A 14,671-nucleotide genomic window follows, 5' to 3' on the forward strand; every position below is an offset into this window, starting at 1 on the left:
GACTTGGCCATTCTAACACCTGTATACGTTTATTTGTGAATCATTCCATTGTAGATTTTGCTTTATGTTTTGGATCATTGTCTTGTTGGAAGACAAATCTCTGTCCCAGTCTCAGGTCTTTTGCAGACTTCCAACAGGTTTTCTTCAAGAATGGACCACCTACAATGAATATCCAGGAATCCAATAAATATTTTCAAAAGTGAAAAAATATTTTATTTTTTAATTTTTTTACTTAGTGCATAGCAGTATCATATAATTACATAACAAACAGGACAACAACTTGGTGATAACAAGGGGGGGAAAGGTAGTATAGCCGCACCAATAGAAAAAGGAGTGATCCCCATCCAATTGGTGACCAGCCTTATATGTCATCTATCATGATTCAGGTACTCTATTCCCAGCAGTAATTACAAGGGAGTTAGCATCAGATGGTAGGCATTCATGTGTTTATCTGCAACCATAGGTAAATATATAATAACAATCATGTGTCCTCTTAGATGAAACATGAAAATAGTATAATGGTACTTTAATAATTTTAGGCAACAGACTCACAAATGAATGTCCTTGACACAATGTGTCCAACACTTAAGAAAACTTCCATGCACTCAATGATCAAATAGTTAATATTAAGTATATACCTGAAGTCATGTTATAAGTAACGAAATTGGTCACCCAGTGGACAGGGGTCGCAGCCAAGAACCTCTACGCTCTTTTCACCGCTCTGGTTTCATCAGGAGGCATACATCTAGTGCAAACGCTGCACCTTTTAAAGGTTCCATAATCCTGCTCAGCTGCGCGCGCCGCCTGGCATCCAGGGCGCGCCCACCCCGTGATGCACACTCCGTGAGCCCGTCGCCCGTCGAGCGCGTCATCGGTCACATGACCGCACTAGTGCGGCCCGCGATCACATGACACGGACCCGGCAGGGAGACCGGATGTATCATCCGGTCACCATGCCAACTCTCTCAGTCGGCCACCAACCCACAGAGATGCGCAGTGCACAGGGCGAGCGCGCCCATCCGGCGGCGCGCGCGCACTGAGCCAAGTCCCTGGAGATGATGTAAGTTTCCTAATAGGGGGTAATATTAGTCCATACTCAAGCATCAGCAGCCCATATTACATATGTAACAAATTACTTTACAAGTTCGGCCCCTAAAAGCCGACTCTTGCCATACAGAATCACATATACATCATATAGCACATAAATATCAAGAGATTTAGCCCTTTCTATAGATTCATGACATGAAAGTATGATTCCTAATGAGCAAAAAAATGACATTGATCCTGCATGAAGAACATGTTCAAGATGTTTTCTGTTGGGTATGCGATATGCTTGATTTCTTCAAAAATACATCTCACAGGGAATCCATCATTCCTTATGTAGTAATATCAGTGAGGCAATACTAATCATGGAAAACTAAAAGGGAAACAAATATTTAAAGTTAAAAAACACATAAGTGACGGAGTGCACTATAAAATTCGCGCTAACCTGACAAAAAAAGATTTAAAACTTAAGGATTCATTTAATCCTTTTGGTGTCAATGTTTCTAGGACTACCATCCATTTCGTTTCTCTCTTTAACAGTTCATTTTTGTAATCTCCACCCCTAGCCTCCAAGCTTACATGGTCAATGCCTTTCACCATAAAGTCATTTGGATTGCAATTATGATGAAGAAAGAAATGACGTGGGATTGGTTTTAGGCCTGCTATCTCTTTGCAGCCTTTGGCATTGACTATGTCCCTAGCATGTTCAAGGGTTCTCACTCTCAACTGCCTCGTGGTCATGCCTATATAGATTTTATTGCAAGGACACCATGCATAGTATATGACCATATCTGTTCTACATGTAATGTTGTGAGTGATAGAGTAGTTTTTAGAGGCCGAACTGTTCTCAAACGTCATACTCCTTCGTATGTACTTGCAGGCGGTACAATTACCGCACTGAAAGCACCCCCATCTGGGTCCCCTCTGACAAAGCATGCTTTGTTGTGGTGGTGGAACATAACGGCTTCTCGTAAGTATGTCCCTTAAATTTTTCGACCTGCGCCATGTCATTGCTGGGTATGTTGTTAAATATCTGGCTAGATCCTTATCTGCCAAAAGGATCTGCCAATATTTTTTAAAAATGCCTCTAACCTCGTTCCACCTATCACTGAAATTGGTAATGAATCTTACTGGTTGAGGTCCATGGTTTTTCTTCCGTGTTACCAATAACTGCTCCCGTTTACTTTTGGCCGCCCTGATTTGTCTAATATTTTTGGGTTTATACCCTCGTACCCTTTCTTCAAGAATGGTCTCGTATTTGGCTCCATCCATCTTCCCATCAATATTAACCATCTTCCCTGTCCCTGCTGAAGAAAAACAGGCCCAATTCATGATGCTGCCACCACCATGTTTGACAGTGGGGATGGTGTGTTCAGGGTGATGAGCTGTGTTGCTTTTACGCCAAACATATTGTGTCCAAAAAGTTCGATTTTGGTTTCTTCTGACCAGAGCACCTTCTTCCACATGTTTGGTGTGTCTCCCAAGTGGCTTGTGGCAAACTTTAAACAACACTTTTTATTGATATCTTTGAGAAATGGCTTTCTTCTTGCCACTCTTCCATAAAGGCCAGATTAGTTCAGTGCACGACTGATTGTTATCCTATGGACAGACTCTCCCACCTCAGCTGTAGATCTCTGCAGTTCATCCAGAGTGATCATGGGCCTCTTGGCTGTATCTCTGATCAGTCTTCTCCTTAAAAACTGAACCACACGTCCAACAAATGTAGTCCAAATAGTGGCATTTTGCGCAGATACGGATGCGCAACTGTATGCATTTATAGTTACTATGTTTTTTCAGTTAGCACCTGTTCACATTTGTTGGATGTGCGGGTTAGTTTTTTGATATTTCTAATGAGTCTTTTTCTGACTGAGCACTCCGCCCTAAGACCTGGCTGTGTTCATAACCATTGTAACAGGAGCCTAGCTGCCCATACATGGAGGTTTGTAGTCCAAATAGTGGCATTTTGCCCAGATACGGATGTTTTTAACCTAGATAGTGGCATTTAAGTTAGGTTCCCGGATTACAGAGATATACCTTGCCGTTGGTTTCCGGGCTTACATGCTTTGGCCAATACATAAACTAAATATCTCTCTTTTGCAGTAATGCAGTGCCATATTTTCCCTTGTACATTTTTGGCTTTTTCAGTCTGCAACTGTATGCATTTATAGTTACTATGTTTTTTCACTTAGCACCTGTTCACATTTGTTAGATGTGCGGGTCAGTTTTTTGATATTTCTAATATATCTGATCTTGATTTATTGTTTAAAGCAGGGGTGGGGAACCTCCGGCCCGCGGGCCGTTTGAGGCCCGCGATGACATTTTCTGTGGCCCCCGGCCACATTCCAGGCAACCCCAGTGCTCGAGCGGCACTCGCGCTTTTGCTGGCTTCCGGCTCTTTAAATCCCAGTGTGTTCTGGGTAGATGCTAGAATGTACGGGCTTTTTCCAGATCCTGATTGCAGCCCGTACTAGAATGTATGGGCTCTTGTCGGGACCTGACTACAGCCAGTACATTCTAGACTGAACCCGGGACTGTACTCGCGTGCTCAGGGTTTACCTTGTGGGCGGGGTAAGCAGCGCGCTGTGCTCTTGTCACAGAAGAGGTGCAGCAGATGCCTCCCTGTTGTATATGCCTCCCGGACCTGTGCTGTGTAACTCCTCCTCCCCCAGTACTGTGAGTATGCAACCCATCACTGCCCTCCCGTCAAGTGCTGTCTACCCCTTGGGTACTGTGTGTAGCCCCAAGTGCTTTGTAGTCCCTAGTACTGTGTGTAGCCCCAAGTGCTGTGTACCCCCCAGTACTGTGTGTAACCCCCTCAGTGCTGTGTAATCCGTGCAGCCTCCTAGTGCTGTCAGTGCTGCCACATAGTGCTCTCCCTGCTGCTTCCTAGTGCTGTCACCTTATGCTCTCCGTGCTGCCTCCTAGTGCTGTCAGTGCTGTTAGTACTGCCACCTAGTGCTCTTTGTGCTGCCACCTAGTTCTGTCTGTGCTGCCACCTAGTGCTCTCTGTGTTGCCACCTAGTTCTGTCCGTGCTGCCACCTAGTTCTGTCCGTGCTGCCACATAGTGCTCTCTGTGCTGCCACTTAGTGCTCTCCGTGCTGCCACCTAGTTCTGTCCGTGCTGCCACCTAGTGCTCTCTGTGCTGCCACCTAGTGCTCTCTGTGCTGCCACCTAGTGCTCTCTGTGCTGCTACCTAGTGCTCTCTGTGCTGCCACCTAGTGCTCTTTAAAAAAAAAAAAAAATCTTTATTTTTATATAGCGCTAACATATTCCGCAGCGCTTCACATACATCAGGAACGCTGTGGGGCTCACAATCTAAATTCCCTATCTGTATGTCTTTGGAGTGTGGGAGGAAACCCACGCAAACACGGGGAGACCATACAAACTCCTTGCAGATGTTGACCCCAGCGCTGCAAGGCTGTAGTGCTAACCACTGAGCGACCGTGCTGCCACCTAGTTCTGTCCGTGCTGCCACTTAGTTCTGTCCGTGCTGCTACCTAGTTCTGTCCGTGCTGCCACCTAGTGCTCTCTGTGCTGCCACCTAGTGCTCTCTGTGCTTCCACCTAGTGCTCTCTGTGCTGCCACCTAGTGCTCTCTGTGCTGCCACCTAGTGCTCTCCTTGCTGCCACCTAGTGCTCTCTGTGTTGCCACCTAGTGCTGTCCATTGTGCCACCTAGTGCTGTCCGTTGTACCACCTAGTGCTGTCTGTTGTGCCACCTAGTGCTGTCCGTTGTGCCACCTAGTGCTGTCCATTGTGCCACCTGGTGCTGTCCATTGTGCCACCTGGTGCTGTCCATGCTCAGCATCTTCTGTTATGTATATGTCCCAGCCTCTCCTGGGATGTATATACTCCAGCCTCTCCTGGGATGTATATGCCCCAGCCTCTCCTGGGATGTATATGCCCCAGCCTCTCCTGGGATGTATATGCCCCAGCCTCTTCTGGGATGTATATGCCCCAGCCTCTCCTGTGATGCATATGCCCCAGCCTCTCCTGTGATGTATATGCCCCAGCCTCTCCTGTGATGTATATGCCCCAGCCGCTCCTGTGATGTATATGCCCCAGCCTCTTCTGGGATGTATATGACGCAGCCTCTCCTGAGTAGTATATGCCCCAGTGTCTCCTGTGATGTATATGCCTCAGTGTCTTCTGGGATGTATATACCCCAGCATCTCCTGTGATGTGTATGCCCCCAGCCTCTCCAGATGAAGACAAACCTGGAAAAGCAGTTGTGAGAAACAACATGAACAATATCACCGAACATCACAGCCGCTCCAGCCACCACAGTACGGGTGAGTTAATTAATTGTTTGACCAAATATAGCCTGGTCGTTTTCAAGTTGATAATTTGGTGCGGCCCCCGAAGGTTGGTAGAAAATTCCAAATGGCCCCCGGCAGTAAAAAGGTTCCCCACCCCTGGTTTAAAGGTATATAGGATTTGTTAAAAGATGGCTATGTTCATGATCGCTGATTAAATGTATATATATATGGGATTGTGAATGTTGGATATGATATGAATAATATCTCTAACAGGAGTACTTACGTGGCATGACAGACCTGTGAGATATTTCCCGTGGTTGTGTCTGGCAAGCGCCGGCTCCATGCGCTGTGCACTACTGTGGGTAAGTCGCCGACAGAGAGGGTTGACATGGCGACCGGATGATACATCCGGTCTCCCTGCCGGCTCAGTGTCATGTGACAGATGACGCGCTCGACAGGCAACTAGCTCACGGAGTGTGCATCATGGGGTGGGCGCGCCCAGGACACCTGGTCGGACATGCGCAGCTTGACCCAACCACAGGATCTTTAAAAGGAGCATTCACCACATCATAGGCAAGCCTCCTGACGAAACCAGAGCAGTGAAACGCGCGTAGAGGTTGAGGTGGCAGCCTCCGACCACTGGGTGACTTACCTTATACACTACAATATGGCCTCAGGTAAATATTGGTGATAGCCACTGGGCATAGAATCTTAAGGGGATTTCAAATTAACCTTATATATATGTTAGACACATGTGTATTGAATGGTATCCATTTGTAGATAATATATATGTGACCCATGGTTACTAATATTCAAATAACTACATCTTATCCTACGTTTAAGGTATAGATTAAAAACAGCATCTATTTATGGATACATTTAAACACGTGAGAGTTAGCTATTTAATACAAGTTATTCCCCTGTGATTGCCAAAAAACTAATATTGCCTGTGTCCATGCAAATAACGTGTTTACTGATTGGTCGGAGTTTGTTACCTTTTGTTTGGTGCAGTTATACATGTCCCCCATATCCATTAACGTGTTGTCATATTAAATTATATGATATTGTTGTGCACTATGCTTATAATAAAATGTTCACTTTTGATATAAAAAATTCTTATTGGATTCCTCTATGTTGATTGTAGGCTATATGAGTATTAGGTGGGAATCAATTTTTCTTATGAGAGGCTATTTTTAGGTAGTTCTACAGTAGCTCTGCAGCAGGATTTCAGCAGCTGCTCCCCCTAGTGTTTAAGAGTGGAAAATATCAAACTTTTTTTTTGTTCCATATTTTGCTCAATTAAAAACAAATCATATTTAAACAAAACATTAAAAATTAATTCTTTACATTTTTTCAGTTATTGAAATTTTTTTTTTTTGGACGACACCTTCCCTTTAAAGCAAATTCGGCCAATAGTAAATAAGATGCCCAATTCTCCTGGCTCTTGGAGACAAAGCACCTAAGGTAAGTTTCCAAATTTTGATTTAGGCACTCAGTGTGCCCATTTTCCTGAGGATGGAAGACAGAAAAGAAAGACTGCACCCCCATTCGAGCACAAAATGCTTTAAAAATTTTGAAAACAAAACTGTGACACCACTTCGGAAGGAACCCCATGAAGTGAAGCTTCACGATCTCATTGATGAACACCTGAACGATGAAATGCGTCATCTTACCGAACCTCTCCACAACCACCAAAACCACAGTCTTTCCCAAAGACAAAGGTAGGACAGTAATGAAATCTAATATATAAAGCTGAGTGTATGTATGTGTGTATGTATGTCTGCTAAAGGAATCCGCACCGTCGCATTTACAATCACGAAATTTTGCACAAACGCCTCATATAACTCAGGGAACATCACAGACTATGTTTTGACAGGAAAATTTAACCCCGCACTTTACAGTTACTCTCCAAAAAATTGTTATAAACAAACAATACATAGCTAATTTATATATACACTGGGGAATACACTCCGTAGGATCCCTCAGGAATAGTGCCAACTTCAAGGTGAAGCATTGTAAACAAAGAGAACAAAGAAGAAAAATGGCACAAGAATAAATGCAAAAAATATTTTATTGAGTAATAATAAAAATATTATATAAGAATGCAGTTATATCAAAATATTTGCAAGAGAGTACAAGTATGAGGTCACATTGGTATAAGTGGACAAGTTATTGATATAAACGAGAACACAAATGCAATGGCAAAACCATGCAACCACCCACATGAATCTGCCTAGATGGTAGAAAGATGTGTATAACCAAGGTAATGGCCAGGATATGTAAGACCCCTCCAAAAAATGAGAGGGAGAAGAGGGGGAGGGGAAGGTTATGAGTGGGGGCCAAATAGTGTGGCCTCTATCCACAATTGCCTCTTTTGCAACATAGAAGCGGTTATATATACAGGTTACAGGTATGTGTGCTCCATTATGGTTCTGCTTTTAACTTTATCTAGGAGGCCGCATGGCACATGAAATACAGAATATAGAGTAGGACCCGCCTATTGAGATTTGCCGTGATGTTGGCAGGGGTGGCTCAAAGAATTGATCAATTATTTGCTAAAAATCTCATTTATATTACAGTTGGAATAAATCTGTGAATTTGCACTTTTTATATGATGCATGCCATTTTCAGATCGTGCTGGCTCCCCTCTCTCTCTGTTTGGTTGTAGTTATGCTACAAATGTCTGGTGGCTGGTCACCACCATGCTATGCACGCCTGATCTTGGTTTGCAATATATTCCTCCTGTTGGTAGCTGTACACATTCAGTTGCCTCACCCTCTCCACAGGCATTGCTAATTAAGCACCATACTTGGATCTGGTCCGCCTTTATCAATGGTTGCTGTCTGGCACTGGGAGGGTCAGTTCTGATATAGTCCTGGTATGTGTAGAGCTTGCTCCACATGCTGGGACCTGGGCTGGCCTCTATCCACAATTGCCTCTTTTGCAACATAGAAGCGGTTATATATACAGGTTACAGGTATGTGTGCTCCATTATGGTTCTGCTTTTAACTTTATCTAGGAGGCCGCATGGCACATGAAATACAGAATATAGAGTAGGACCCCCCTATTGAGATTTGCCGTGACGTTGGCAGGGGTGGCTCAAAGAATTGATCAATTATTTGCTAAAAATCTCATTTATATTACAGTTGGAATAAATCTGTGAATTTGCACTTTTTATATGATGCATGCCATTTTCAGATCGTGCTGGCTCCCCTCTCTGTTTGGTTGTAGTTATGCTACAAATGTCTGGTGGCTGGTCACCACCATGCTATGCACGCCTGATCTTGGTTTGCAATATATTCCTCCTGTTGGTAGCTGTACACATTCAGTTGCCTCACCCTCTCCACAGGCATTGCTAATTAAGCACCATACTTGGATCTGGTCCGCCTTTATCAATGGTTGCTGTCTGGCACTGGGAGGGTCAGTTCCGATATAGTCCTGGTATGTGTAGAGCTTGCTCCACATGCTGGGACCTGGGCTGGCCTCTATCCACAATTGCCTCTTTTGCAACATAGAAGCGGTTATATATACAGGTTACAGGTATGTGTGCTCCATTATGGTTCTGCTTTTAACTTTATCTAGGAGGCCGCATGGCACATGAAATACAGAATATAGAGTAGGACCCCCCTATTGAGATTTGCCGTGACGTTGGCAGGGGTGGATCAAAGAATTGATCAATTATTTGCTAAAAATCTCATTTATATTACAGTTGGAATAAATCTGTGAATTTGCATTTTTTATATATCGTGCTAGCTCCCCTCTCTCTCTGTTTGGTTGTAGTTATGCTACAAATGTCTGGTGGCTGGTCACCACCATGCTATGCACGCCTGATCTTGGTTTGCAATATATTCCTCCTGTTGGTAGCTGTACACATTCAGTTGCCTCACCCTCTCCACAGGCATTGCTAATTAAGCACCATACTTGGATCTGGTCCGCCTTTATCAATGGTTGCTGTCTGGCACTGGGAGGGTCAGTTCTGATATAGTCCTGGTATGTGTAGAGCTTGCTCCACATGCTGGGACCTGGGCTGGCCTCTATCCACAATTGCCTCTTTTGCAACATAGAAGCGGTTATATATACAGGTTACAGGTATGTGTGCTCCATTATGGTTCTGCTTTTAACTTTATCTAGGAGGCCGCATGGCACATGAAATACAGAATATAGAGTAGGACCCCCCTATTGAGATTTGCCGTGACGTTGGCAGGGGTGGCTCAAAGAATTGATCAATTATTTGCTAAAAAATCTCATTTATATTACAGTTGGAATAAATCTGTGAATTTGCACTTTTTATATGATGCATGCCATTTTCAGATCGTGCTAGCTCCCCTCTCTTTCAAATTGATCAAGAAAGATATGCTCAAACTACCCACTAGATGTGATTGGGGACACAATTTGACCTTGCAAAAAAAACAAGCTTTGACTCAATTGAGTAAGAAGAAGTCACTCATTATCAAGGAAGTAGACAAAGGTGGTAAAGTGGTGGTGTGGCCAGTGGGCATGCATTTACCTTAGGCTAAAAGACAACTGGATGATACCAGGTTCTATTCAAAATTGCTTTCAGATCCTACATGAGTTTTTCATAATCAGTTATGGAACGTCTTGGACTCCACTTTACATCATGGGTCTATCACAAAAAAAGAACAAGACTTCATATGGATTGAAGCACAGGTTGTACCTACCTTCTACCTTCTTCCGAAGATTTATAAGAACATCCAACAACCACCTAGCAGACCCATCGTTTTGTCCATAGGGAGTCTGTGCAAAAAAGCTGGGGTATATAATGATTACTATTTACAACCTTTGGTTTAAAAATTGCCATCTTACACCCGAGACACTACGTATTTCATCTACAGTATCAAAAGTAAAAAGATTTTTTATATATGTATATACATATATGAGAAACGGGTTTGTGCCGCGCTAAAGAAACACTGTTTCCAAGGTATTTACTTTAGATCTCTTTTTTATTACAGTTCCAACGCGTTTCAGAGACATAAACCGTCTCCTTCTTCAGGGAAAAGAGAAAACATTTTCTCTTTTCCCTGAAGAAGGAGACGATTTATGTCTCTGAAACGCGTTGGAACTGTAATAAAAAAGAGATCTAAAGTAAATACCTTGGAAACAGTGTTTCTTTAGCGCGGCACAAACCCGTTTCTCATATATGTATATACATATATAAAAAATCTTTTTACCACGATTATCACGGGGCCGCTGCTTGGAACCACGCTGACACTCACATGCTTTACAAGGGGTTGTGACTGGCACAACCTCATCAGGTGAGTGTTTTATCTTTACTTTCTAAATGGTTATTGCCGGGTAAGACCCTATTTGCGCCTTTTGTTTCCTTATCTCTAGCAATCTACAGTATCAAGGATGTTCTTCTGCCCGATAATACCTTGATCGTAACATGCAACGTTGAGTCGTTATACTCAAACATTGCCCATGTAGATGGCATGCGTGCTGTCATTCATTTCCTAGATGTACAGGATCATTCCAATAGATTACACAATTTTATTTATTAGACCTTTTGAATTTCACCTTAACAAACAACTATTTCGTGTTTGATCGTGTTTTCTATCAACAAGCATCTGGCGTGGCAATGGGTGCACGTTGTGCACCCACATTTGCCAACCTATTCTTCGGTTGGTGGAAGACCACCGTGGTATATCCTTCTCCTTGGTTCCAAAAATATGTCATTAAATTGTCATCGCTATGTAGATGACGTGGTGTTTGTGTGGTGTGGATCTGTAACTGAGTGCAATGATTTTATTGCTTTTCTGAATGACAACACATTGAATATCTTTTTGACAGATTCCATGTCATTTTCAGAAGCGACTTTCTTGGACTTAAGCATCACTATCAACAACAACCATCTCATCACTAACGTTTATTGGAAGCTGACAGCTACTAATAGCCTACTACATTTCTCTGGCTTTCGCCTGTTACATCTAAGGACAAGCATTCTGGTTGGGCAATTTCTGAGGGTGAGACAACATTGTACCACTACCCAGGATTTCTCTCTACAGGCACAAGGATTAACTAACCATTTTACCAACTGGGGATACCCGAAGAAAGTTCTCTCTAGGTCTTTCCTACTGGTGAATCATCAATCACAGGATTCCCTATTGAATCAACAATCGAGGCAAGAGGACACGACACCTCGCATTACGACTGAGTATACCAGCCAATGGAAAGAGGTAGACAACATACTCAAAGATCATTGGAGGGTGCTACTTGCTGAAGCTAAGGTTCAACCCATTACAGATGAACGGCCTTTGCTTACAGTCAAGAGGGCCCCCAATTTGGGGGACAGTTTAGTCCGAGCCACTTTTTGAGACCAACTGTGCGTACTGGGGGAGGTCAGCCTCTTGTAGGATCCTTTCAATGTGGACAGTGTAACATCTGCCAGTATATGCACCCTACCCATAACATCTTTACTAATCCTAATCCTTTGGACCAAAAATAACACAAACTGAGACATTATATTAATTGCAGGTCGACATGCGTTATATACACCATTATATGTCCCTGCAATAAGATCTATGTAGGAGAAACTACATAGGAATTAAGAAAACGGTCGCAGAAACATATCTCCACCATTAATCTGGCCCGTGCTGATAAAGCAAAAGGTAAAACATTGACCTCCGTTGCCTCTCAATTTTTGATCCATCACTGAGGGAGTCCAAGTGGCATTCAGATTACTGGTTTAGATAAACTTCAACTCACCATCAGGGGTGGTGATACACGGAAACCACTGCTACATATGGAATCCAAATGGATTTTTCTTCTAAACAGAGTCAGTCCAGTTGGCCTCTCGTTTACTGGTTTTCTTGGTTAATGTATTTTTATATTTCTTACTTAACAACAATAAATACATATATTTCAGTCAACTAATATTTCTCACATTCAGTCATATGTATATAACAAAATTATTAATATATATATATATATATATATGGGGTTTTATTTATTTTATTTTTTTTTTCTGCCGGTCTTTCTGGATAATTCAATAACATACTTTGGAAATCTCTTTACTATACCTTGGACTATCATCTGTTGATATATTGGTTCCAGTGACGCTTCATTGTCTATCACATACACAGATACGAGGGGTTGCTGATAAGTCTTTGGCTTTGTGATCTTATTTTGTTTCTATGGTAACAAATGTTACATCACATGAAAGCCTTATGTGTCTAATATATGTTTTCATAATTTTGTGTTTATTGGCAACAGTGTTCTACACACGCGGGAACAAAATGGTGGAGTCTAATGTGATATTCATAGCAACTAAGAGCAGAGGAGTAATAAAATTCTTGATTCTGCAAGGAAAGTCCATGAAGGATGTTCATGGTGATATGTCGCAGATATTGGGGGATCAATGTCCTTCATATTCCACAGTAAAGAACTGAATTGCCAAATTTAAAACGAGCCACTTCAGCACCAATGATGAGGAACGTCCTGGACGACCAAGAGTGGTTGTTGTTCTGGAGATCGTCGATGCTGTGCATAACCTCATACTAGAGAATCGACAAATTTCAGATAAAGCAATAGCAGACATCATGGGGATTTCCCGTGAACGTGTTTATGTCATTATCCACGAACATTTGGACATTAGGAAGCGATCTGCAAAGTGGGTCCCCAAATGTTTAACAGATCAGAGAAGCATGTGAGTGAAAACGTCCAGGTCCATTTGTCAGCTTTTCCGGACTGATAAGACCTTCCTGGATCGACTGGTCACTATGGATGAGACCTAGATTTATTTGTATGACCCTGAAAACAAGGAGCAGTCAAAAGAGTGGAGGGAAAGTGGTTCTCCTCATCCAAAGAAGTTCAGGGTGCAAGAATCAGCCACTAAGGTGATAGCGTCTGTGTTCTGGGATAAGGAGGGCGTGCTGCTAGTGGACTACATTCAAAAGGGTTCCACCATCAATGCAAGGTGTTACATTGAACTTTTGGACCAATTGAAGACAGCTCTGAAAGCCAAAAGGCGCGGCAAGCTGTCCAAATGAATCTTGTTCCTCCAAGACAACACCTCCGCTCACACTGCACAAGCAACCATGGCAAAACTGGCAAAGCTGGGCTTCCAGCTGGTTGACCACCCACCTTATTCACCAGATCTAGCTCCCTCTGGCTATTTGTTTCCAAACCTGAAAAAACACCTCAAGGGTACCAAATTTCACACCATTTCTGATGCCATGGCTGCTATGGATGCCTGGTTTGAGGCACAACTAAAATCTTTAATTTTGCTAGGCTTACAGAACTAGGAAAACCAATGCAAGAAGTGTATTGACATCAGTGAAGAGTATGTGGAATAAATGTAGAGTTTAATTATCCTAACTCATTTCTTTCTGGGTAAAGTCAAAGACTCATCAGCAGCCCTTCGTACATATTCAGTTATATATATTTGCTTTTGTGTTTTTTAATCTTTTTTTCCTGGGGCTATGTGTTGATTGCATCCTGTTTACACACACACACATTATATATATACAGAGCCTATATAAAGGAAGACCAGTAGCCACAGTAGTTGTGGCTACTGGTCTTCCTTTATATAGGCTCTGTTGCCCCTTTTTTGTAATATGATTTATTTTCCTGAGGAAGGAGACGGAGATGTCTCTGAAACGCGTAGAATTATGAAATAAAGGAAATCTTTTTCATCTACAACATCAGTGGTTTTTAGCGCGGCATTTAAACCGGTTTCCTCTTTACCTGACCTATATTTTATATACTGCATTCCGGGGCCGCTGCTAAACCACAAAAAGGCACTCACATGCGATCATAAGGAGTTGTGACTTTCACAACCCTACCAGGTGAGTGTACCTCTTTCTGTCTCTCTACCCTCATACCGGGTAAGACCCTTTTGCGCTTTTTCCCCCTACAGCTCTACAAGACCTTTGGCACAATAGGACAGTGAAAACCACAAATGAGTCCCTCCTAACAGGGGAGGGGTAGGTGCGGACACAGTGAGACCATCAGTACAGGTCAGATGTTACACAAAATGACCATATATATTATCTTTATATTGCCTACCACGTGGTCTACGGATCCCCATAAACCAACCTCATATACCCATAGAGTATTCCTGAAATGCTCTCACATGGTATAGTTACATAGCGACACGTGCTCAACCAGTGTAAGTGCATTCAGGGGGACTCCAAGCTATCAATTAGTAAGTCAGAGGTAGTAACTAAAGTTTATAACATTCCCTTTTGTGACAAATTTTGCCACTAAGGCATGAGTCAGGAGGGGGCTGCGAGGGAGGGCACAGCTACTGTAATGAATCAAAAAGTGCATTGCCCAAATGGCATCACAGTGGCGGTATCCAGCCTCACAACTAGCCCATCAACTCCATGGACAACAAAGGTCCAAACATGA

This window comes from Anomaloglossus baeobatrachus, chromosome 1 (genome assembly GCF_048569485.1).
Source record: "Anomaloglossus baeobatrachus isolate aAnoBae1 chromosome 1, aAnoBae1.hap1, whole genome shotgun sequence".
Classification (NCBI taxonomy): Eukaryota; Metazoa; Chordata; class Amphibia; order Anura; family Aromobatidae; genus Anomaloglossus; species Anomaloglossus baeobatrachus.